The sequence below is a fragment of the Hyaena hyaena genome, unplaced genomic scaffold (assembly GCF_003009895.1).
Source record: "Hyaena hyaena isolate Hyena2069 unplaced genomic scaffold, ASM300989v1 scaffold_63, whole genome shotgun sequence".
NCBI lineage: Eukaryota > Metazoa > Chordata > Mammalia > Carnivora > Hyaenidae > Hyaena > Hyaena hyaena.
Window position 1 is genome coordinate 916,146 of NW_024080695.1, and position 24,075 is coordinate 940,220.

Here is a 24,075-nt window from a genome sequence, read left to right on the forward strand (position 1 = left end):
GAAGCTGGACAGGGCACCCACGGCGACGACTGGGTCCACCCCATGGACGCTCCTACCTACTTGTTTCTCACATTAAGTTCAGTCCATTCAGACATAGATTCTCCGGTGTTCCAGTGGGTCAGAGTATTGGGGGGACTTTCCGAGGGGGGGGTAGAGGGATGAACTGTAGCCCCCCATTGGTGCAGTCGCCCCCACAGGCCACAAATGAAACTCACCATCTCCCCTTTTTACCACGTGGTTTAGATCTTCACGGCCGACACCTCGGGTCTCCCAGGTGGCTCCTGCCTGCGGGTCTGAGCTCCTGGGGGCCTGTCCTTGCCAGGGCATGTTGCCAGGCTTGCTTGTTTACAGTTTCTGGGTGGGGGAGCACCAAGAGATGCCCACTTCTCTGGATGCCTGAGTGCCAAACACATTCCTACCTGCCCTCATCACGTGGCAGGTGGCTCTACACACTCCTAACGCTGCGTGCGGGTCAGGTATCCTTACCAATATGGTCACTCCCTTCTGTGCCCACTGATCTACTGGCACAAATTGTCCCACGTGCTCATGTGGTAGCCACGGTTTCAACATTACTATGCCCCTGGTAGAAGTGTCCTTTGGTAACACCTAGGATCTCTAAGCTCACAGCACTTAATGTTGCAGAACAGGAAGCACAATTCCTGTTGTAGGTCACTGGGTATTGTGCCCATTAGGGGGAGAGCCTCATGAAGTGGTTATTGATATAAAATACGTACTGCTTCCTGGAGGCTGGCACCGCACTTCCCACCTGTCATCTCCAAGGGGGAGCGTCACCTGGATCTCCCTGAGGTGAGCCCTTCACTCTAGTACACCATCGACTTCTAGATGCTGCGTTTTTGGTGGGGATGGTGGGTTCCCGGTCATGTGCCCATTGCCACACTCCCTTTACCATAAAGCAGGTCCTTTGGTAACTAGGCACTTATGTGGGATTCCATGTCAGCAAAGTGGACACTTTGTGAGCTCGGTAGTGGTGCTGGCCGAAGTATTGCAGGCAGAAAAGGCAAACCCACATCCGGATCCATGAATTGTTGCTTTTTCTAGGACAGAAAGGATCCAATGTAATCAACTTGCCAACAGGCAGCTGGTCGACTCCTTCAGGGAGCTCGGCCCTGGTCTCTGATGCTGACGGGTTACATCTGGCAGTGGCAGTAGATGGGTCAGCCTTGCTTACAAGGAGCCTGTGCTGTCAGACAGGTGTAGCCTCCACCTGCTACCACGATTGCTTCATTCAGGAGACCGCTGTGCCAGCAATATGGGGGCAGAGCACAGAGCCTGGCCGATGCTCACCGGCCAGTCCATTCTGTCTGCTTGTCTGTGGTGGACGCTTGCTGGCGCACTTTAACATGCAATGCACACATCTTCACTCCGTGTGCCTGTTCCCAAAGGCCCACTCACGTGCCTTGTCCTCAGACCTTTTTGTTCCCGAATTTTGAGGTTGCCCCTTCCAGGCTCCTGACCAACCAACCATGTGCCACTGTCCATGAGTCCCAGCCACATCTCCTGCCGCACGAAATGAACAGCTTGTGAACAAAGTTCACTGCCTGAAGCGTTGCCTAGCGACAGGACTGCCCCTTAGCAGTGTCTTTCAGAGCAACTGCTGAATGGGGACGTAGTGTGGCAGCAGGCCATTTTCAGCGCATACCAGCATATTTAGCCAACCCTCCTATGAACCATGCACATGCTTTTTGCTCCTCTGTCACTGTGTCACAGGGAATCCCCCTGACGCAACTGGCGTGAGCTGATAGATATTGATGCTACAGTGGTAGGTGACATAGGATCTGGACCTCTGTGTCTACATCAATCTATCCAATCGTGGACCTGCCACTTAGATTTTGATGGACCCCCTGACTTTATGTCTTGGTAGCATGATGCAGCCAACTGATGGGCAATGCTGGCCTCACTTTTCATGTCTCATAGAAACATTCCATTTCTACCAGAGTCCAATAGCAAGCCAGAAGTTACTTTCTGAGTTGCTCATATCTGTGGATTTGTAGTCTTTATCAAATTTGAAAAGAAATTCCAGCCACTATATCTTCGAATAATATTTCTGTCTTCTTCCCACCCCCCATCCCCATTACACATTTATTGGGCCTCTTGAAATTGTCCCACAGTCACTGCTGTGGGGTTCATTCTTCTCAGGCTCATTTCTGTGTTTTATTTACTTTCTCCCTGTCTTCCAGTTCACTTTTTCTTTTGCTGTGTACCACCTGCTGTTAATTGCATTCAGTGTACCGTTCATATCCGATATACTTTTCACATTTAGAAGCTTGATCTGGGTCTTTTTTGTCTTCTCGGTCTCTAACATTCTCAATCAACTTCTACTCCTCCCTCCCTCCCTTCCTCCCTCTCAGCAAGCTCTCACTGGCAGCTCTATGAGCCAGGCCTTGTTCCTGGGTGCAGGAGAAACAAAAATGACTGATACAGAGGTGCCTGGGTGGTTCAGCTGGTTGTGTCTGACTCTTGATTTCAGCTCAGGTCATGATCTCTTTGCAGTGAGATCACCCCATTCTCCCCCCTGGCTCGCACTGGGAATGGAATCTGCAAGATTCTCTCTCTCTCGCTGCCCCTCCCTCACCTGTGTGTGTGCACAAGCGTGGTCTCTCTCTCAAAAATCAATTATTCAATCAACCAACCAATCAATCTCTTTAAAAAGAAGTAACGAGGGTGCCTGGGTGGCTCAGTTGGTTAAGCATCTAACTTCGGCTCAGGTCCGTGATCTCACAGTTTGTGAGTTCAAGCCCTGTGTCAGGTTCTGTGTTGACAGCTGGGAGCCTGGAGCCTGCTTTGGATTTTGTGTCTCCGTCTCTCTGTCCCTCCCTCGCTCACTCTCTGACTCTCTTAAGAAATAAATGGGGGGGCGCCTGGGTGGCTTGGTCGGTTGGGCGTCCGACTTTCGCTTGGGTCATGGTCTCGCGGTTCGTGGGTTCGGGCCCCGCGTCGGGCTCTGTGCTGGCTGCCGGCTCAGAGCCTGGAGCCTGTTTCAGTCTGTGGCTCCCTCTCTCTCTGGCCCTCTCCTGCTCACGCTGTCTCTCTCTGTCTCCTGGAGACAAATAAAACATTTAAAAAAAAAAAAAAAAAAAAAAAAAAAAAAAAAAAAAAAAAAAAAAAAAAAGAAAGAAATGGGACAACTGGGTGGCTCAGTCGGTGAAGCATTGACTCTTGGTTTGGCTCAAGTCATGATCTCACGGTTCATGGGTTTGAGCCTTGTGTCAGGTTCTGTGCTGACAGTGCACAAGCCTGCTTGGGATTCTCTCCCTCTCTTTCTCTGCCCCTCCCCACTCGTTTTCTCTGTCTCTCAAAAGTAAATAAACATTAAAAAAATGACATACATAATTGTAGAGTCTTGTCTGGAAGTACTCCAAGATCAGGGGTCACTGACATACACAATATGTCTGACCCTTCTGGGGGCAAAGCCAAGGAGGTCCTTGCTGGGGAGGACCTGTTCCGCTGTTCTTCCGCCTGCCCAGTGCTGGGCCTCAGCTTCCTATGGAATAAAGGGAACAAGAAGCTCTGCCTCCCTGTCTCCCGGGCCTTTCGGGGGTGCTCAGATGAGACAGCAGGAGGGAGAGGTTAGGAGGTGCTGGCCTGGCCTCTAGGCTAGCCTCTGGGTCACTGGCAGGTGGCCTGGTCTTGACAATGCCCCGGCCTACACCCATTCTACTGGCTCTGCGGAGAATGGTGCTCGTTCATCAAGCGTCAGCGGGCCAGGCCCTGGGCACCAGGTAGCCACCCTGTGTGCGGTACCTTATCACCATTCACAGACCGCGCGTCCTGACTCCACCCGGCCTGGGGCCCCGCCCACTCCTCCGCGGGGGTTCCGGACCGAAACTAGCCCAGGGCAGGGCACAAGGGGCCGAGTCCAAGGGTCCGTGCGCTGGAGGCGTGCGCCAGGTGGAAAGGGAGCGGACGGCCTCCCCCCGGCCCCCCAAGCCGGGAAGGGACAGTTTGGGACGGCTGCTGCGAATCCCGGCACCTGGCCCGCAGGAGGCCTTCCCGCGGGTCTGGCCCGCGACAACGCGCGCGTGCACAAGCGGGTCCGGGAGAGCAGGCGCCGCTGGACAGCCGGCCCACTTGCGTCCGCGACGAGGCCTGTGCGGCCGTGGCCCACGGTGCCGACGCAGCTGCCCAGCCGGCCAGGAGTGGGGACCCTTCCCCTGCGCGTAGGGGGCACACCCGGCCGCAGCCGCTGGGGCCCCTGCGGTCCAAGGCGGCCGCAGGCGGGGCCTCCGCCCTTACCCTCCCCCTCACAGCGTGAGTCCCACCCCCTCTGCACACGCCCGCCTCACGGTCAGCCAATCGCAGGCAGCTTTGCTGGGCGGTGCGGGGCGGGCTGGGCCTATGGGGTAGCGCGTCGTTGGGCTGCGGTGCCGCAGGCCGCACCCAGCTCCGGCGGCGGGGGCAGCGCCGGGGGCTGAGGGGGCGGAGAGGCCGGGCGGGCCGGAGCTGCGGGCTGGGGAGCGCGCGGCGGGCAGGGGGCGGAGCCCGAGCCCCAGCCCGAGCCGGAGCCGGAGAGCGGCGGCCGCACTCGGACCTGGGAGCCCGTGCGCTGCCTGCGATTCGCCTCTGAGGTGAGGCCCGCGCAGGGGCGGCGGCGGCGGCGGGGCCCGGAGCGCGGCGGAGCGGCCCGGGGCCTGCGGGGCCTGCGGGGCCTGCGGCGGCGGCGCCCGAGCGGCGCGGGAGGCCGGGCGGCAGTGGGGGCCTCCGCGGAATGTGGGGGCTGCGCCGGGCGGGGCGTTGGCGGGTCTCCAGTCGGGCGCGGGGCCGCGCTGGCAGGGGAGGGGGGGGTCCCCGCCGTGCGGTCGTCTGCGGCGACCGGGTGCGGAAGGGACGGCGCTCTGCACATGCCGGGCCACTCGGGCTTCTCCGTGGGAGCCTCCGGCAGCCCGCCTGTGGGCTGGGTGGTGGGCGAGGGGGTCCGCGAGGACGAGGAGGCGCGGGACCCGACGCTGGGCCGGCGGGTGCCCGCGACGGCCGGGTCTGTGGCCTGCGGCGCCGGCGGCTCCGGGCTTGGGCACGGTCGCGAGCATCCGGTGCCGCCCGGGGGCTCTGGTGTTTTCGCGCACGACGGGGTCCGCCCGCCAGACCTGCGTGCGGACGGCGGTTACGGAGGGGCTGTCGGTCATCGCCGTCCCCCCTCGCGGTGCTCTCGTTTTCGCTCGTTTGGGGGAGGTTTCGAGGGCTTCTGCCTTTAACAATAACATTTGTTTGTACTCTTGTAATTACGGCTCAGGGTGTTTTGTAGGTGATTTGTGTTCACTTCTTGCATACCTACCTCGAAATAAATATTTTGGTTAATTAACCCGAAACTGCTGGTGGCGTGATCATATACTTTTATGCCTACATGACCTGAAACAACTTGCGGTTAAATTCCTAAGGATAAAAACACGTCTGGTAGCTGTATGCATTGCTGGTAAGTTATTACAGAAAGATTTTTTTTTTTTTCATGAAAAATGCATTGAAATCTTACTGGGCACAAAAAATAGGCTTGGTCCTGTCTCTCTCCTTTGCAGAACCTCAGTAGAGGCCTCCAGTGGAAGCGAGCGCGAGTGGAGGAGTGAGAGTTCGGGGGGCACCAGAGAGGGGGGCGCATCTGCCCCCGGGGTGAATTGTATCAGCGTCACATTGTCGAGTCCAGTCTTCAATGAAAGGGCTGATACTAGTGAAGTATCAATTATTTTTTAAAATCCAAAATTTTAATACATCCCTCGATTCTGATTGTGGGGAAAACTAGAATAGTAAAGTGTTTTTTTGTTTTTTTTGTAAGTTTATTTATTTTTGAGAGAGAGAGAGCGCCAGCAGGGGAGGGGCAGAGTGAGGGAGAGAGAGAATCCGGAGCAGGCTCTGCACTGTCAGCACGGAACCGACTCTGGGGTTGGACTCCCCGGACTGTGTGAGATCCCGACTTGAGCTGAAACCAAGAATCTGCTGCTTCACTGAGCCACCCAGGTGCCCCCGTGAAGGTGTTTTCTAAGGAAGTGAATGTTTTTGGCAGTCAGAGCTGCTTTTCAGAGTTTTGATGTGCTTTGCAGCAGGGCAGCTGGTATGATTTGTTTTTCCTGCTTGTCGGTATGTTTAGATTATAGTCCCAGAGGCTCACTGAATGCCGTGAATCTAAATTCTACCCAGTTTCCAAAAGGTGAGATAGTTTTCTTCTTGAAAGTTAATTTACACAGCTGGTCATTTTCTCCTTTACCTCTTTGACATTATCTGGTACAGACAAGGTTATGTTTGGTGTTCAGCCTCACGTTGCTGATTTTACCATAAAGAGCATTTCTGTAGATAATAGTCCCCAGTTCGTTGAAGGAGTCATTTTATTGTCAGAAAAGCAAGTACTGAAGTCATTTGAAAGATACTTTAAAGAATATTGTTAAAAAAACACATACCCAGCCAGTGTTAAAATTTACTTTGATTGACTCAATTTTTAACAGTTTGATAACTAAAGATGTTTTTATTATATGAAACTCAACGTATAAATTGACGTATTTACTTTACATGTTTAATTGTTCTCGCGCACGTGTAGAGACAATGGTGTAGTAATTCCCTGCTTACCTTTATTCAACTCCCAACAGTTATTGATAGCCGGCCTTTTTTTTTTTTTTTTTAAAGTTTATTATTTTTTGAGAGAGGGAGAGAGAGGATCCTAAGCAGGCTCCATACTGTCAGCTTGGGACCCGATGAGGAAACTCTTGAGCTGTGAGATCATGACCTGAGCCAAAATCGAGAATTGGGCGGTTAACCGACTAAGCCATCCAGGCGCCCCAGTCTTTTAGAGAGAACACGAGCACTGGAGGGGCAGAGAGAGAGGGAGGGAGAATCCCAAGCAGGCTCTGAGCTGTCTGTGCAGAGCCCTCCGCGGGGCTCCCTCTCACAAACCGTGAGATCATGTCCTGAGCTGAGATCCAGAGTCAGCTTAACTGACTGAGCCCCCCAGTTGCCCCTCGCCGGTCTTTATCTGTATACCCCAAGCCCAGATTTCATGTCATTTTAACTTAAATATTTCAGTGTTTGTATTTACATACCTTTTTTAAAAAGGCAGAAACAGGTAGCACCGTCGCAGAACATGAATCATTTCTCATTACCTTCCTGTATCCAACCAGTGTTGACATTTTCTTGATTGTCTTACAGTTTTAATAACGTTTGAATCAGGATCCAAATGCGATTTATACAGTGTGACTTGTTTTAATCTGTAGGTTCCCCCTCCATCTTTTGTCTTCTCTCTTGTGATTTATTTGATGAAGCTCTGTGGTTTCTCCCGGGGAGTTACACCCAGGCTGGATTTTCTTCTGTACTGTAGTGTACACAGAATTGATGGTAAACTGGTAGGTAAGTCAAAAGATGTGATCAGATTCAGGATTTATTTTTGGCAAAAAAGACTTCATAGGTTAGTAGGCAGATTATGATTAGTGGTCTTATTAGCAGCACTCGATGCTCAGGGCCCAGCGTCATTATTTTATTCGGTTTTGGAAAATGTTCATATTTTAATGCTTCATCGTTTATTAGCTGGAATGCTTCAATAGAGAGAAATGTCTCCATAATTTGGTTACCCCGAAGTTTAGCTCTTTTGGGAAGAGTAGGATAAATGCTTAATTGCTCTCCATTATTTACTGGTTCTCAAAATGAGTTGGAATCCTCCAAAAGTAGCCAGTGAGTTGTGCGTGTGTTTGTGTCTTTGTGAACTCACGGATTTGAATGTGTTTGATATGGTTCAATCCATTGTAGACATTGTTCTTGTTGATGCTGAGATTGTCTAATCTTTGTCTAACAGGTATCTATTCAGTTTGGCTCCTAAATCCTTTAAAGAAGACTCTAAAGTCTTTGGTCTTCATTCTGGTGTGACACACCCCACCAGGCTCATCATGTACATTTCTGTCCCAAGCCCTGGAATCATCCATTTCTCCAAGGGGCCTTGGTTTCTTTTAGTGAAGAACAGCGTTTAGTAATGATAGTCTGTGTCCTGGGGTAGTTCTCTGCTAGGTTGGTCACTGTTTTTAGGTATTTTCAGTGCCCAGACCACAGGTTACTATACGGAGATCTACTTAACCTTCTTGATCTTACACCTGTATCTTTTTTTCTTCCAAGCCAAACAGCTTGATTCTAACTACTCACTGTTTTATCCCATACGGTACACATTTGAGTCTCAGAAGAAGAATACAAAAACTGCCATTAAGTAAGAAAAATGGAATTGTTTTGCATCTCCATGAGGGATATAAAGTCAAATTAGTGTATTTTAAAGCTGCTTAGAGGGGTGCCTAGGTGGCTCAGTTGGTTGAGCGTTAACTTTTGGTTTTGGCTCAGGTCATGATCTCATGGGTTCGGTGGTTCGTGGGTTCAAGCACCACGTTGGGCCCTGTGCTGACTGTGCAGTGCCTACTTGGGATCCTCTCTCTTCCTCTTTCTCTGCCCCTCCTTTCCCCACAATAAATAAGTAAACTTAAAAAAAAAAAGCCACTTAGAATAATTACTCTGATTTTGCTGCTACTGGGTGCATAGTTTTTTTTTTCTTTCAATATTTAGAGATTGCTTTTTAAATATTTTATTTTATAATTAAATAAAATATTAAAGAGCTTTCACAGTCAGATGTGTGAAACAAGGTATAGGCAAAGAAGCTTCCTTTGTCCCTTCATCTTTACCTAGTCTCTCTTCCCTGTAGATAATCTTTGTACATTGAAATTTCATAGTTACAATCACACTTCCTCTTTGTTAGATGGATGGTAGTAGTCACATCTCTTGGTGCCTTAAAGGTCTCTTTTAGTTGTGATAAAATGCATACAACATGAAATTTACCATCTTAACCACTTGTAAGTGAGCATCTCAGCCGTCTGTACAGTCGTGTTGTAGCACAGCCGTCACTGCTGTCCGTCCCAGACCTCCCTCCTCTTGTGAAACTGGAACTCCGCGCCGTGAAGCAGGAGCCCCGCCTTCCCCCTGCCCTCAGCCCGACTTTGCCCCTTCTGTCTCTGATTTTAACACTCTAGATGCCTCATATAAGTGCAGCCATGCAGGGTTTGTCCTTTTGTGACTGGCTGGCCTCCCTGAGCATTGTGTCCTCCGTGTTCACCCACGTGGCGGCAGGTGGCAGGGCGTCTTCTTTTCTTGAAGACTGAATAATACTCCGTTATGCAGATACACCACATAAGTGCTTTTAAATGAATACTCAACATAAAAGTCTTATCCATTAATGACTTTTTTTCCCTTATACCATGAGGTAACAAGAATTTTCAGTACCTTTTAAGTTATCGTATCGGAAGGAGATACTTCACATAGGTTTGATGTCATACTCCGAAATTCGGATGACTAGACTTAAGTCTTTATTTGGTGGTTGATGGCTACAGATATCAAAGACTTCAGTTTTGCATTTGTCTTATTTTAAATAGCTGCCATTTCAGCCTCTCAACTACAGCAGTGCTGTTTTGTGTTGGTTTCAGCAAAGTCTGATTCTGAGATAGAATCATCTAACTCCTATTGACACATGAGTCCGTTGGGAATTTGTTAACATGACATTGCAGTAGTCCGTGTTCCTCACCTTACCTGTTGTTCTTTCACCTAATATCTGTGTGTAAGTTCACTGAACTCTGAGGTATTTAAGCTTTAAAGTCTAAAATATTAGACCTATAGATTCTAAGGGGGTGAAAAACAGTGTCCATAGCTGTAGTCATGAATGCTCTTTTGCCACCATCACTTTGTCAGCTCTGCTTCCGTCATGCATCCTGAACCAGTCCTGTCCCATCTCCGCTGTCACCACCTGGGGCCTGCAGCTGTCACATCTCCCCTGGACCAGCAAGCAGCCTCCAGCCGGTTTCCCTGCATTCTTCCTACCCATTCTCTACATTTCAGCCAGGGTGATTTATTCGTAATATAAATTAGATCATGTTCCGTCTTTCTTGAAACCATTCAAAGACTGATAAAAGTGGTTGCCTTTAGGGACAGGGGACTGTGGCTGAGGGATGGGAGGGAGAATTACTCTTGATTGGATAAGCTTATATATCTTCAGGTATATGTTTTGGTTCATGTAGTTGGATTATGTACTCACAATAAAAGAAGTCATCTCATAAACAAAAACCCAGTGACTTCCCGTTATATTTAACAACAGAATCCAAATTTCTTATCATGGTCTCTGAGCTCACTTTCTGGCATTGTTCTGCTTGCTCGTTTATGCTGCATTTACAGTGGTTTTCCTGGAGCCCTGCTCTTCCCATTTAGGGAATCGCACACTGATCCCTTTGCGTAGAGTGGACACTTTATGCCACTCTGTGTAGCTGCTCTTTCTCTTTCAGGTCCCTGCATAAAAGTCCTGGGAAGAGACTCTCCCTGTCCTGCTGCCCTCTTTCAAGTAGGTTTCCCCTGTTACTAACTCAGATACTTCATGTGTCCTTCACTTTTAATGATTTCTTTGTTCACCCATGTTTTTTCTTCCACAATAAAGACTCTTTATGGAGGTAGAGAGCACATTTATCTGCTGTTTAAACTGGCCCTTTTGTGTTTTTTCTAGAATGAGTTCTGAGTCATAGACTAGACCATGACATTTCCCTGCTTAGAGCTTTTCCGAAATTCCCCCTGGTCCATAAATACCGAGCTTCTGGGCCAGCCCTTCCAGGTGTGGCCTCTTCCCATATATGTCTCAGATTTATTTCTTCCGGCACCTTGGCTTTGCTTCCCACTGTGCTCTGAGCTGGTAACCAGGCACATAGTAGGTGCCCAGGAAATGTTTGTGGAATGAATGATTTAAGGTTCAGTCTCTAAGTCTTTGGGAAATTAAGTCACACTCTTAGGAAAATGATAGTTAAAAACATAAGGTCATAAAGCTTCAGGGAAGGCTACATAAAGAAGGTAGAGTTTAGACTTACCCTTGAGAGCTAGGTACAGTGGGTAAAGGGAAAATATTCTGTGAAGGAGAAAAGAAAGGTTTTTTTTTTTTTAAATTTTTTTTTTTTAATGTTTTATTTATTTCTAGGAGAGAGAGAGAGAGAGAGAGACAGCGTGAGCAGGAGAGGGTCAGAGAGAGAGGAGTCACAGACTCCGAAACAGGCTCCAGGCTCTGAGCTGGCAGTCAGCACAGAGCCTGACGCAGGGCTCGAACCCACGAACTGCGAGATCATGACCTAAGCGAAAGTCGGACGCTTAACCGACTAAGCCACCCAGGCGCCCCGAAAGGTTTTTTTTTTAAGATTAAATTTTTTGTCACCGTTTTATGGCTGTGGTTTAAACATGCAGGAATCCCTTCTAGACCTGAATTCCAACCTTGGACCAGGTGCTTCAGATGTATCCCCCATTAAGAATCACTCTTCTGGCCTTGCTCTTGGAACAGTGCTCCCCAGTTCAGCAGTGTCGAGTGGGCCCAGGACCACCATTCTCTGCAGGTGGTATAACTTCCACCTTGGATGTGTGTGACCTGTGAAGTGCTTCTGGATTTTCCATTGAGGTTTGTCCTCCTCTCTGTTTAAATGAGCGTCGAAAACCAGGGGTAGGATTTCAATTAGCAAGACAGAATTTCTAAAATCGAGCTTATAAAGTAGAATTTTCATCTTTTTAAGTGCTTGCTATATGCCAGGCGTTGTGCTTTTACGTGTTACCTCATTTAATGCTTACAACAATCCTGTTCAGTGCTGATGAGATTATCTTTTTTTTCCCCAGATGAAACACTAAGGGAGTGTAAGTGATGGCCAAGGTCAGACGGTTAGGTGGTGGAGCTGGGATTCAGACCCAGGGTGTCTGACTCCACCGATGATGCTCTTAACCGCCGGGCTGTGCTGCCTTCTTATGTCTTGCCAGGCCTCACACTGGACGCACTTGGTTAGAACTGTTGGTCCTGGTGTTGCCCGCGAGGGCAGGGCTGTGCCTCACTGCTGTGTCTCCTCCACATCTAGCCCGACACCTGGCACGGAGCACGTCCTCAAGACATAGTTGCCACGTTAGCGATCTGTGGTTATTTTTTAAAAGCTTAGTCGTGAGGAGTAGCGTTCATGGCAGATTGTTAGAAGTGGTGTGGCCTATCTGTCCCCTTAAAGCCGTGCTTGGCAAGTTCTCGGCAAAGGGCCGGATGATAGGCGTTTCAGGCTTTGAGAGTTACAGGTCTCTTGCAACTACTGAGCCCTGCCGTTCGTTGTTGCAGGAAGCAGCCGTAGGCAGTATGCAAATGAAGGTGCGAGACCCTTCTAATAAGGCCATCTTTATGGACACTGACATTTGAATTGATTTGCATGTCTATCATCTGTTCTTATTTATGTTTAACATTATGCTTTTTGCAACCTTTAAATATTAAGCGTAACTTGTGGCCCTTATCAAAGTATCTGGCTTGGGGGTGGGGGTGGGGATCATCATTTGCTGATTTCTGGCCAGAGTCTAAATTTTATCATTAGATTGAACTAGATCTCTGTCTCCAGAACCGAATTGTTTTGTCTGCCAGTGGCCTGTGTTCTGTGCACCCGTTAAGGAACTGCGAGAAACAGTGTTCTGAAATACCGTGTCATACTGGGTGTCGGACAGTTGTTGGGGGCCTGGCTGTCATAATAAATGGAAACCAGACTGTTGTTGTTTGTTTTCATGAAGAAATCTGCTTTGCTCTTCTTTGAATAGAATTCTCCACTTTATTATTCTGGTTCTGTCTCAGAATGAACTTTTGTATTTTATGTTTTCCCTTTAATATATTTCAATTGTGCTTTAATAGAAGCAGCTATTTGGAATTAGAAAGACCTGGTTACACTTAGCTGCATAATTTTCTTTGCCAAATTAACCTTGTTTCCTGAATTGTAAAACGGGAGCTATTTCCTACTTCATTTGACATGTTTATGGGGATATAAGGTAAGTGAACTGGTAGCGTTACACCTGGCCCAGAGGTTGCAGCGAATTCTCTTGGATGCGCTCCCAACACATACTTCCCTCCTGCCTTTGGGTGCACAGCACTGCACTAAGGAAGCCGACGCCCAGGGCAGTACATCTGACGTAGCCAGAGGAGATGAGGTGTTTAAGAAAATGCAACGCGTGCAATTCACAGGTACTCTTGCCACAGAGCTTGCTACACAGAGGTGTGGATTTGAGCCAGAAGCCTTGGAACGCAGAAACCATTAGGCTAAACCCTTTTAATTTTTACTTTTTCAAAAGGTGTTGCTTCACTGTGTTTTTGCTTGCATCATTTCCTGCAAGAAATCTGCTGTCACCCTAATTTTTGTTCTTTTACGTGTAATGTCCTTTTTCTCTGGCTGCTTTTAAGATTTTTCCCTGTCACTGGTTTTGAGCAGTTGTATTTTGATGTGCCTTTTGTACATGTTTTTTGTACTTGTGGGTTCATTGAGCTTTTTTCTTGGATCTGTGTGTTTATAGTGTTCATCAAATTTGGGAAAATCTTGGCGATTATTTTTCACACTTGTTTCTGTTCCTTCTCCATGTCGTCTGCTTTGAGGGCTCCGACCCTGTGCATGTGAGGCCGTTAAAAGTTACCCCACAGCTCAATGATGCTCATTTATTTGTCTTTTCTCTGTAGGTTTCATTTTGGATAGTTTTTATTGCTATATCTTCACACTCACTAATTTTTCTTCTGCAGTGTTTAACCTACCATTAGTCTTGTTCAATGTAATTTTTCATCTTACACATTGTAGCTTTCATCTTTATTTTTTATTTTTATTTTCTATTTGCATACATATATTTTGAATATAATTGTCAAGTTGACTAACATACAGTGTGTAGTGTGCTTTTGGCTTCAGGAGAAGATTCCCATGATTCATTGCTTACATAGAACACCCAGTGTTCATCCCAACACGTGCCCTCCTCAGTGTCCATCACCCATTTTCCCCTCCCCCCCCATTAACCCTCAGTTTGTTCTTTGTATTTAAGAGTCTCTTATGGTTTGCCTCCCTCTCTGTTTGAAACTGCTTTTTCCCCTTCCCTTCCCCCATGGTCTTCTGTTAAGTTTCTCAAATTCTACATATGAGTGAAAATATATGATATCTTTCTCTGACTAATTTTACTCAGCATAATACCCTCCAGTTTCATAATACCCTTCAGTTGCTGCAAATGGCAAAGTTTCATTCTTTCTCATTTTAGGTAGCATTCCATTGTATATATAAACCATATCTTTATCCATTCATTATCTGATGGACATTTGGGCTCTTTCCATACTTTGACTATTGTTGATAGCGCTGCTATAAGCATTGCAGGGCATGTACCCCTATGAATCAGCACTCCTGTATCCTTGTAGCTTTCATCTTTAGAAGTTCTGTTGTATCAGGGGCCCCCCTGGGTGGCTCGCTCAGTTGGTTAAATATCCAACTATGGCTCAGGTCATGATTTCATGGTTTGTGAGTTCGAGCCCCACATTAGGCTCTGTGCTGACAGCCTGGAGCCTGGAACGTGTTTCAAATTCTGTGCCTCCCACTCTCTCTACCCCACCCCCACTCGTGCTCTGTCTCTGTCTCTCAAAAATAAACATTAAAAAATTTAAAAAGTTGTGTTTGCATCATTTTTATTTTATTTATTATTTTTTTTTTAAAATTTTTTTTTTTTAATGTTTTTTATTTATTTCTAGGAGAGAGAGAGAGACAGCGTGAGCGGGGGAGGGACAGAGAGAGAGGGAGACACAGACTGAAACAGGCTCCAGGCTCCGAGCTGGCAGTCAGCACAGGGCCCGACGCGGGGCACGAACCCACGAACCGCGAGATCATGACCCAAGCGAAAGTCGGACGCTTAACCGACTAAGCCACCCAGGCGCCCCTTTTATTTATTATTAAAAAATTTTAAGTTTACTTATTTTAAAAGAGGGAGAGAGAGTGGGCGAGTACAAGCAGGGGACGAGGGGGAGAGAGAGGGGGAAAGAGTCCCAAGCAGTCTCCGTGCTCAGTATAGAACCTGACGAGGGGTTCGATCCAACTGTGAGATCATGACGTGAGCCGAAAGCAAGAGTTGGATGCTCAACCGGCTGAGTCACCCAGGCGCCCTTATTTGTATCATTTTTATGTCTTCCAATTCTTAAGATTTTGAAAATATAGAATATAGTTTTACCAACTGTTTTAATGATCTTGTCTGCTCATCTTAAGTTGTCTTTTAATTCTGGATTAGTTTTGATTATTTTCTCAATATGGGTTATATTTTCATGTTCTTTGCTTGTTGGTAATTTCTTATTAGATACCAGGCATTGTAAATTTTACATTGCTGTGTTATGAAGAGTTATTTTTTCCTATAAATATTCTTGAGGATTGTTCTGTTATGTCAGCAACAGGACTTTAAGATTTTTTCTCGGTGGAAAATTGGTGACTTGCAACATTTTCTTTTTATATAGATTAAGTTCATAGCCTTCTCGAGAATCTAAATTCACTAAAAATACCTACTTACTTGTGACTCCTACATATCATTTTGTTTTTATTTTTCTGTATGCTTTGTGAAGTTATTTTGGCAAGTAGAAGGGATATCCTTTTTTGACTCCCTGTTTTTTAAGGTTTTCAAAACTGAATCTAAGGTTTGGTTAGTAACAGAGTGAATATGTTAATACCCTCTTAGTTTGGTCAGTGCTTACTGGCAATCACATGTCTCCTTAAAATAGTTAGGGATCTTAACATAGCATAATATTAAACTTTAACAGAACTGTTTAATAGTTAATGCTTATTCTGACCTACATGCAGGAAACTTGAATTAGAAGGAATGAAGCAGAACAAGTTTAATTCATTTTGTCCTTTGAGCTTTATTTATTCCAGAAGTACCATTTTAAACAGTTGTTAATGATTAAGGCACATTGTTTCGGATAGTTGTTAGTTTATAAGTGTTCAGTGTATTTTGACAAGGCTTTTGTTGAATGAGTTTATGCTACATAGGAAAAAGCTGGCATTTTAAATACAGTAGGACTAGAGTCTGTAGGAACTTATCTTTTAACAGTGCCTTGAGAACCTTCTCTTCCAGGATAAAATAACCACAGTAATTTTAAAAAATTATTTTGCAAGCACGTTTTCTGTTCCATGTTAACTTGTATATCAGTCCCATCTCTTCATATGTACGTGTTGAGCACCTCTTACATGTTGGGTATTTTTCTAGGCACAATGGATAGAGACACCTTCCCCCTCTGGGGAGCTTCTATTCTAGAATGAGCGATAAGGAATGATGTTCTGTTAGGTAGTAGTAACTGCCACGAAGACTGGAGGCATGAGGAGGTAGAGAATGATGGCGGCAGGATATCTGTTTTAGATGGAGAACAGAGTTGGCTGAGGAGGTGACATTTGATCAGTGATCAAATCTGTGTGCGTCTGGGAGCAGGTGTTTGGGCGGTGGGAGTGGAGATCCATCTCACCGCGCGGTTTGTCTTGGTGCCCATGCGTGGCAGATACGGAATAGGGCAGCCACGTGGGCTGGGTGTCACAGCGAGGCTGTGAGCGCGATGACACATTTCCCTGTATCTTTCTAATGCCTGACGCTGGGCAGTTTAGGTGGAAATGGATTTTTTTTTGGAGCCCATCTAATAGCGACAGTAAAATTACTAATGTTACTGTTACAGTAGTGTCATGATTATAACATCATTAAATTATAGCAGTAGCCACAGGTCATTTTTATTGAACACCATTATGAGAAGTATTGTTCTTATCCTATTTTGCAGATGAGGAAGCAGTTAAGTAACTTGCCTGAGATCACACAGCCAGAACGGTGGTTTGCACCTACACTGCCTTCAGGGAATAGTTACACATAGGGGTACCTGGCTGGCTCTGTCAGTGGAGTGTGTGATTTGATCTCAGCGTGGGTTCAAGCTCCATGTTGGGCATAGAGCTTACCTAAAAACAACAAGGAACAGGTTGCAGAACATTTAATAAAATATATGAGAAAAAACCAAGAAATAGCTACACATGATGCTGCTGATCTTGCTCTGCCTTAAGACATCTTGGAGAATGCCCAGTATCAGCCCACAGAAATCTCTGTCTTCTCCTGAACAGTTTCAGTCCTGTTTTACGTGATAGGCTATCATTTATTTAATCGCTACTGTATTGATGGATATTTGTTTCCAGAATATTACTGTTATGAGACATTTCAGTTAATATTCTTGCATCTCCATCTTAGGGCACTCGGAAGTATATTTGTAGAGATATTCTGAGGAGTGAATTGCCCGGTCCAAGGATATTTGTGCTTTGGTTTCCATAGCATTTTCTATATTTCGCTCCTTAGAAGTTATACCAGCTGATACCCCCATTAGTGGTATTTTTCCCCCAAATAAGAAAGTGTTTCCATGTACCATGGAGGTAATGATAGTACTTAGCTTACACAGTTACTGTAAGGTACTTAGTACCTAGCAAGCTGTTAGTGAATGGCTGTTACATACTACTCATGTAATTATGAACCTTTGTTTCTGAACTTTATTACCAGAAATATCATAAGCCTAGGAACTGTTTCAGGAGGTTGGGAAAGAGAAGTTACACAACTGGCCATAGCAGTTTGTGCCCCCCCCCCCCCCCCCGATATTGTCACCTGTATCAGAACAAATGAGCTCTGTATCCAGCCCCTAGAGGCTGATGTCAGGGTGGAGCGTGCGCTCGCACCAGGCCCGGGTGCCCACGGGGACAGGACGCGATAGGTGTCTGTTCCGTCTGTGCCTTCACGGTGCCCCACACAGCAGCTTTCGCTGTGTGCACTGGGAGGAGCAGGCCATCGCTGGAGGGGGGCCTTTAGAGTAACCTGTCTTGAGCACTTTGCTCTTCCCTTCTCTTACTCTGAAAGGCTTAGTGTAAATTTGCCTAATGGATTGGCTTAGCATGATTTAAGGATCTAAGTCCTTGCTCGGAATTCCTGGCAGAGGAGGTGGAGCTGCGTGGGGCTGTAGGAGGAGCAGGAGCAGAAGGTACGGAAGGTATGGGTTTCCTGCTGCTTAACTGAGAGTGATTGAGCAGTAGGTGAAAAAGCCACCTGACCGCCGTCTGCCTCAGTTTCCTCCATCACAAAGTGAAGCAGTTTTATTTTTTTATTTTTATTAAAAAATTTTTTCTAATGTTTTATTTTTGAGAGAGAGATAGAGACAGCGTGAGCAGGGGAGGGTCAGAGAGAGAGGGAGATACAGCATCCGAAGACAGGCTCCAGGCGCTGGGCTAGCTGTCAGCACGGGGCTGGACCCCACAGAGCATGAGATCATGACCTGAGCTGAGCTGAAGTCAGATGCTCAACTGACTGAGCCACCCAGGCGCCCCTGAGTGAAGCAGTTTGAAGATGCAAAAGAGAGGGGACCTGGCTGGTTCATTTGGTCAGGCATTTGACTTTGGCTCAGGCCATGATCTCACGATTCGTGGGTTCGAGCCCTGCGTCGGGTTCTGGGATGACAGCTCAGAGCCTGTTGCCTGTTTCAGATTCTGTGTCTTCCTCTCTCTCCGCCCTTCCCTGCGCTCTCTCTCTCTCTCTCTCTCTCTCTCTCAAAAATAAACATTAAAAAAAAGATACAAATGAGAGAATATTATGAAAACACTTTGAAAATTCAAATGCCAAATGAATGTCCGCACAAAAGCTGGTGCATGAACGGTCAGCGTGGCATTATTAATAGCTAAAACGCAGGAACAATGCCGAAGGTCTGTGAACTGATAGTGATACACAGAATGTAGTATATCCATGCAGGGCAGCAGTATTTGGCAGCAATAAAGAACGAAGTGCTGATCTATGCTTCCTCTGGATGAACTTGGAAAGCCTCACGCTAAGCCAAAGAAGCCGGAGAAATGGAGAGGAGGGAGGGGTGCAAATGGGGAGAGACTGCTAGGGTGTGTGGGGTTTCTTCTTGGCTGTGGAACGTGTTACAAAATTAGATTGTGGATGAAGCTTGCAATCTGTGTGAATAAAGGAGAGACCGCTGAAGTGTGTGCTTTAATTGGGTGACTGTTATGGTATCTCAGTCCAGCCATAAATCTGCAAATGCTGCATTAGGAGCTCAGGCTCCCTTAAGCGAGTCGGTGGTCCACTGTTGGTCTAGGGCTGGGGGTTAGGGAAATGGGGGTCAGGAGGCAATGCCAGTTTTGCTGCTCAAAGTGTGTGGCCCCGGCTCAGGTTGGTGAAGTTCTCTGAACTCCTTTTCTTATGTGTAGGAGTAGTGACACGGACAGGCCTGCCTAACCGGAAGCTCCCCCTGCTGGGGCGGCGTCTGGGACGCCAGCGCGCCCGCTGCGCGCTCCCTCTCTCTCCTCTTTTCCCGTGTATACACTAGGGACGAGTGGACTCTAATAGGGAAAGGCACAGAAAAGCAACAGAGAGCCCTGTTTATTAGCTGCTACCAGTTTTTCATTAGTCACAGCTCTGTGCAGAGATATTTGTGTCATGTACAGCTGTACGTTTTTGCACCTTAGCAAGGACTTTGTGGTTAAGCTTTCCAAGATTTAAGACTATTTTAGTTAACAGGCCAGCCTCATTCCCAGATGATACCGTTCACCAAGTTATTGTTGCATAGAGCTGCAGGCAGGCAGGGAGGATTAGAAATGGTGCTCGAGTCTCATGAAATGAGCTCCCTTTAGGATCGTCTGCTTTGGTAGGGAGGGATATGACATTAATGCACCCCTCTTTGGGGAACTAGGTAGCCCCGCCATCCTGATACTCCCTATCTCAGTTTGTGCGGGGCCTCATCTCCAGGGACTGACGCACAATGTATTTTGACAGCATAAACACCAGGAATGACCTTGACCTAGAGAATCTGGATTATTTAATGTACTCTGTTTTTTGCCTTGGGTGTTAGACTGGTTGTTTTGGAAACCAGGGAATTTCTTCGGGGAAAGGAAGCATTTCTTTTCCAACTTTTAGTCAAGCGGATGAAAGTATGAATTTTCTTTGTCTCTAGTTTCTAAATGATAATAGTGGTTAGGAGACTTTTTAATTCACTGAAGTTTTTTTTTAAAGTTTGTTTTTGAGAGAGAGAGAGAAAGAGCGCAAGCAGGGAGTGGAGGCGGTGGGGAGGGGCAGAGAGAGAGAGGGAGACACAGAATCCGAAACAGCTCCAGGCTCTGAGCTGTCAGCGCAGAGCCCGATGGGGGCGGGACCAGCCGAAGTCGGACGTGTAGCTGACCGAGCCCCCAGGCGCCCCTCACTGAACTTTTTAAAAAGACTTGAGTGTAGCGGGACTTGTGCGGAGCACTGAGGGACTGAGGAGAACAAGGACAGAGGCCCCGCTTGTCGGGCTCGCGGCTCCTCAGGCCCAAGGGTGAGCCCGTGAGCCCTGCCGCTTTGCCTGTTAGGCTGTTGGAATCGCTGAGATGTTTCATGCTCCTCCCCCCACAGGCGCTTTTGTCATTTAGATCTTATAAAAATCAAGCTCCCAGTTCTGAAAAAAACATCTAATGGTTCTGTTTTTAAGTATATTTTAATTTTTCTTGGTGGATAATTTCCGTTTTTATTGCTGCAGAATGCACTAGGATGAAGTAGAATCCTCATGAAAATGGTGCAGATTTTCGTGACTACAGCTATGGGAGATTGCCAGTACTTTTTTGTTGTTATTTGTACATTATTTCAGCTTTTGAGGCCATTGACCCCAGACTTCACTGTGCTGTGAAACAAGCCGTGACATCATGCTCATTCCCAGTAAAAATCGAGGCAGCATGTCGTTTGCCAGAGGGGATACATGAATTACATTTTGAGAGGTGATGGATGTACATTTTTTCCCCTGATAGGACATGTGTTTTGCGCTTTTAAACTCAGGTAATCAGCACATTTTTAGCTGTTGCTATAATCTAACTTTCAGAGTTGTTTTAAGGATTAGAAAAAAATATATAAAGCATAGGGAGGGTTTTGGATTGCTACATGGTTTAGCTAAACAGTTCATTCTTTTTCTGAGTTCTTAGAAGTTAGTTGGTCACTTTTCTTAACATAAAGTGTTTAAGTCTACATTTCTCTAAAAGTAGCTCTTTCGGAAAACCAGTGGTTTTCAAGTATTATCTTTTCATTCTTTGTGTTTAAAATTTCATTATGATTTTTTCTTTGGCTCATAAGCTATTTAAAAGTGTGCTTTTAAATATTGAAATATATATGTATATATATGTCTACACATACATATTTAATACATATGTAAAGAATTTTAAGTTTCTGTTATATATTTTAATTGCATTGTGACCGGAGAAATGGTTTGTATTTTTTATTTATTTTTAAGGGGAGGGAGGGGCAGAGAGAGAGAGAGAGGGAGACACAGAATCTTAAGCAGGCTCAGAGCCTGCTAACAGCTCAGAGCCTGATGTGGGGCTTGAACCCACGAACCGTGAGATCATGACCTGAGCCAAGAACTGACTGAGCCACCTAGGTGCCCCAGAATTTGAGATTTAAAAAATTTCCATCCAGCTGTAAGGTTAATATTTATGAATTTTTTTTTTTTGTATCCTATACAAGAACATATATTCTTTAATAATCTCTACACCCAATGTGGGGCTCAAACTCAACGATCCCCAGATCAAGAGTCACTGAGCCAGCCAGGTGCCCCAGGTCTTTAATTGCTTTTAGAGAGCAGAGTGGTGCAAAGTTCTGTATATTTCTGAAGGTAAACTTGTTGATTATTCTTATTTTCTATTTACTATTTACTAATTTTTGACTCCTTTGCCTATTAATAATTGAGCTGTGGTTTAGTTCTCCATTATGATGGTAGATTTGTCAGTTTCTCTCTGAGTTCCAGCAAATTTTGCTTCATTTGTCTTGAGACCTTTTTATTAATATTTTTAATCTTTCTCTTGAATTAAACATTTTTATCATTATGTAGTGGCTTTTTCTATCCCAAGTAAATGCTTTTATTTTCCATGGTCTTTTTTTTGTTTGTTTGTTTCATATTAACACAGAAACGTCAGCTTTCTTTTGGTTGGTGTTTGCCTGGTACCACTATTTTCATCCATTTACTTGCAAACTTCTGTGTTCTGTTCTTATGTTTTATTGTTATATTCGTTTTTGATTTATTTTTCCTTTGGTGGATGCCATAACAAATTACCTAAAACTTGATGCCTTTAAACAACAGAGGTTATTGTTTCATAGTTCTGGGGGCCAGAAGTCCAAAATCAGTATCGTGGAAGCGACGTCAAGCTGATGGCAGGGCAGTGGCTCCGCTGGAGGGTCTTAGAAGGGAATTTGCTCCTTGCCTCTTCCTGTCCCGGCTGCCGGCTTGCTTTGGCTGCGTCCGCTTGGCTCCATTTGCTGCGTCCCTGTACGACCCCCCTCTTGTCTCATAAATGTGTGGTCGCAATTCCTCCTGCAGCTCTTTTTACTGACAGTTGCATTTAGGTAATCCAGGACAGTCTCATCACTCCAAATCGTTAATCACACCTCCAGAGTCTTTGCCATATAAAGTAACATTTACAGGCTCCTGGGGTTAGAACTAATATCTTTGGTGACCGTTATTCAGCCTACCACACTAATTGTGATTTCTCTCTTTTAACTGGCATCATTTAGTACAGTTATGTTTTTTGTGATTCTGATAAGTTTGTACTTTTTCTATCATTTTATATTTTGTATTCTTTTTTAATGAACCAGACCAGCCTTGGTTCTAAACTTTATGTTTTCATTTTTAAATGTTTATTTGTTTTTGAGGAAGAGAGGGAAAATCCCAAGTAGGCACCGTGCTATCAGCTCAGAGCACCGCAGGGCTCGATCCTACAAACCCTGAGATCATGACTTGAGCCGAAATCAGGAGACGCCCAGCTGACTGAGCCACCCAGGCGCCCCGTACATTTTGTTTTCTGTTTGTCATTTTTTCCCTTAAAATTTTTTTTAATGTTTATTTTTGAGAGAGAGCGAGACAGGGTACAAGCAGGGGAGGAGCAGAGAGAGAGGGAGACACAGAATACAAAGTAGGCTCCAGGCTCTGAGCTGCCAGCACAGAGCCTGATGTTGGGCTTGAGCCCATGAACCATGAGATTATGACCTGAACTGAAGTCAGATGCTTAACTTAGCCACCCAGGTGCCCGCACCTTGCCTTTTGAAACAACTAAGGTTTTTTCTTTCTTTCTTTTTTTATTTGCTTTATGTTCTTCCTTGTTTTGGTTTGGAAATTATATATTCTGCTATGTTCCCTTTTAGTGGTTGCCCTTGAAATTTTACCATGCATATTTTTTTCAATGTTTTTTATTTATTTCTAGGAGAGACAGAGAGACAGCGTGAGCAGGGGAGGGTCAGAGAGAGAGGGAGACACAGACTGAAACAGGCTCCAGGCTCTGAGCTGGCAGTCAGCACAGAGCCCGACGCGGGGCTCGAACCCACGAACCGCGAGATCATAACCTAAGCGAAAGTCGGACGCTTAGCCGACTAAGCCACCCAGGCGCCCCTTTACCATGCATATTTAACAAAGTCTGAAATTAATGTTATATTCCTCTACCAGACAAAGCAAGAACATTGAAACACCTTAATTCTAATTAAAGTCAACTATCAAGTTACATACTACTGATATTCAGTATTTTAGTCCAGCCTTTTTTTAACCTCATAAATTGGACATTAACATCACTATACAAAATATATTTTTAGATTTCTTTCCCAGTTAGCAGTTTCTTTACTCACAATCCTTGTGGCATTTCTAATTTGTTTTTCCCCTGAGGTTATTTTTTCTTCTTAGAAGTTCCTTTTCTGCGGGTCTGTAGATGCTACTGTTGTTTTTGTTTATCTGAAGTGACTGTTTTCACACACATTCTTTTTTTTTTTAATTTTTTTTTTTAATGTTTTTATTTCTAGGTGAGAGAGAGAGACAGCGTGAGCAGGGGAGGGTCAGAGAGAGAGGGAGTCACAGACTGAAACAGGCTCCAGGCTCTGAGCTGGCAGTCAGCACAGAGCCCGACGTGGGGCTCGATCCCACGAACTGCGAGATCATGACCTAAGTGAAAGTTGGACGCTTAACCGACTAAGCCACCCAGGCGCCCCTTTACACACATTCTTAAGAGGGAGCTTTGCTTGTTACAGAAATCCAGATTGCCAGTTATTTCCTTTTAGCATTTTGAGGATACTCTATTCCTCCACTTTTGTTGTTTCTGTTACAAGTTTGCCAATGTCTAATTGTTATTCTTTTGTAGGTGATCTTTTCCTTTCCTATTCTATGGATTCGTTACTATGTGTATAAGATATGTATTTTTCTTTATTTTGCTTAGTATTTGTGGATTTACGTCTTTCATTTAGGTA

General features: G+C 45.7%; 1 protein-coding gene across 10 annotated transcripts in view; it reads left to right on the forward strand.

Moving 5' to 3' along the window:
- The first annotated feature begins 4,440 nt into the window (after nucleotides 1-4,440).
- Nucleotides 4,441-24,075, forward strand: part of ADD1 (adducin 1) — an 87,877-nt gene continuing 68,242 nt past the window's right edge. For 8 of the 10 annotated variants that reach the window (XR_005528428.1, XM_039232061.1, XM_039232060.1 and 5 more), the window contains exon 1: nucleotides 4,441-4,586. The gene's annotated coding sequence lies outside the window, so the exon portion shown is untranslated. Of the gene's footprint in view, nucleotides 4,587-5,248; nucleotides 5,429-17,778; nucleotides 17,819-24,075 lie in introns of those variants that run through there. The other 2 variants (XM_039232058.1, XM_039232059.1) reach the window with 2 other exon arrangements.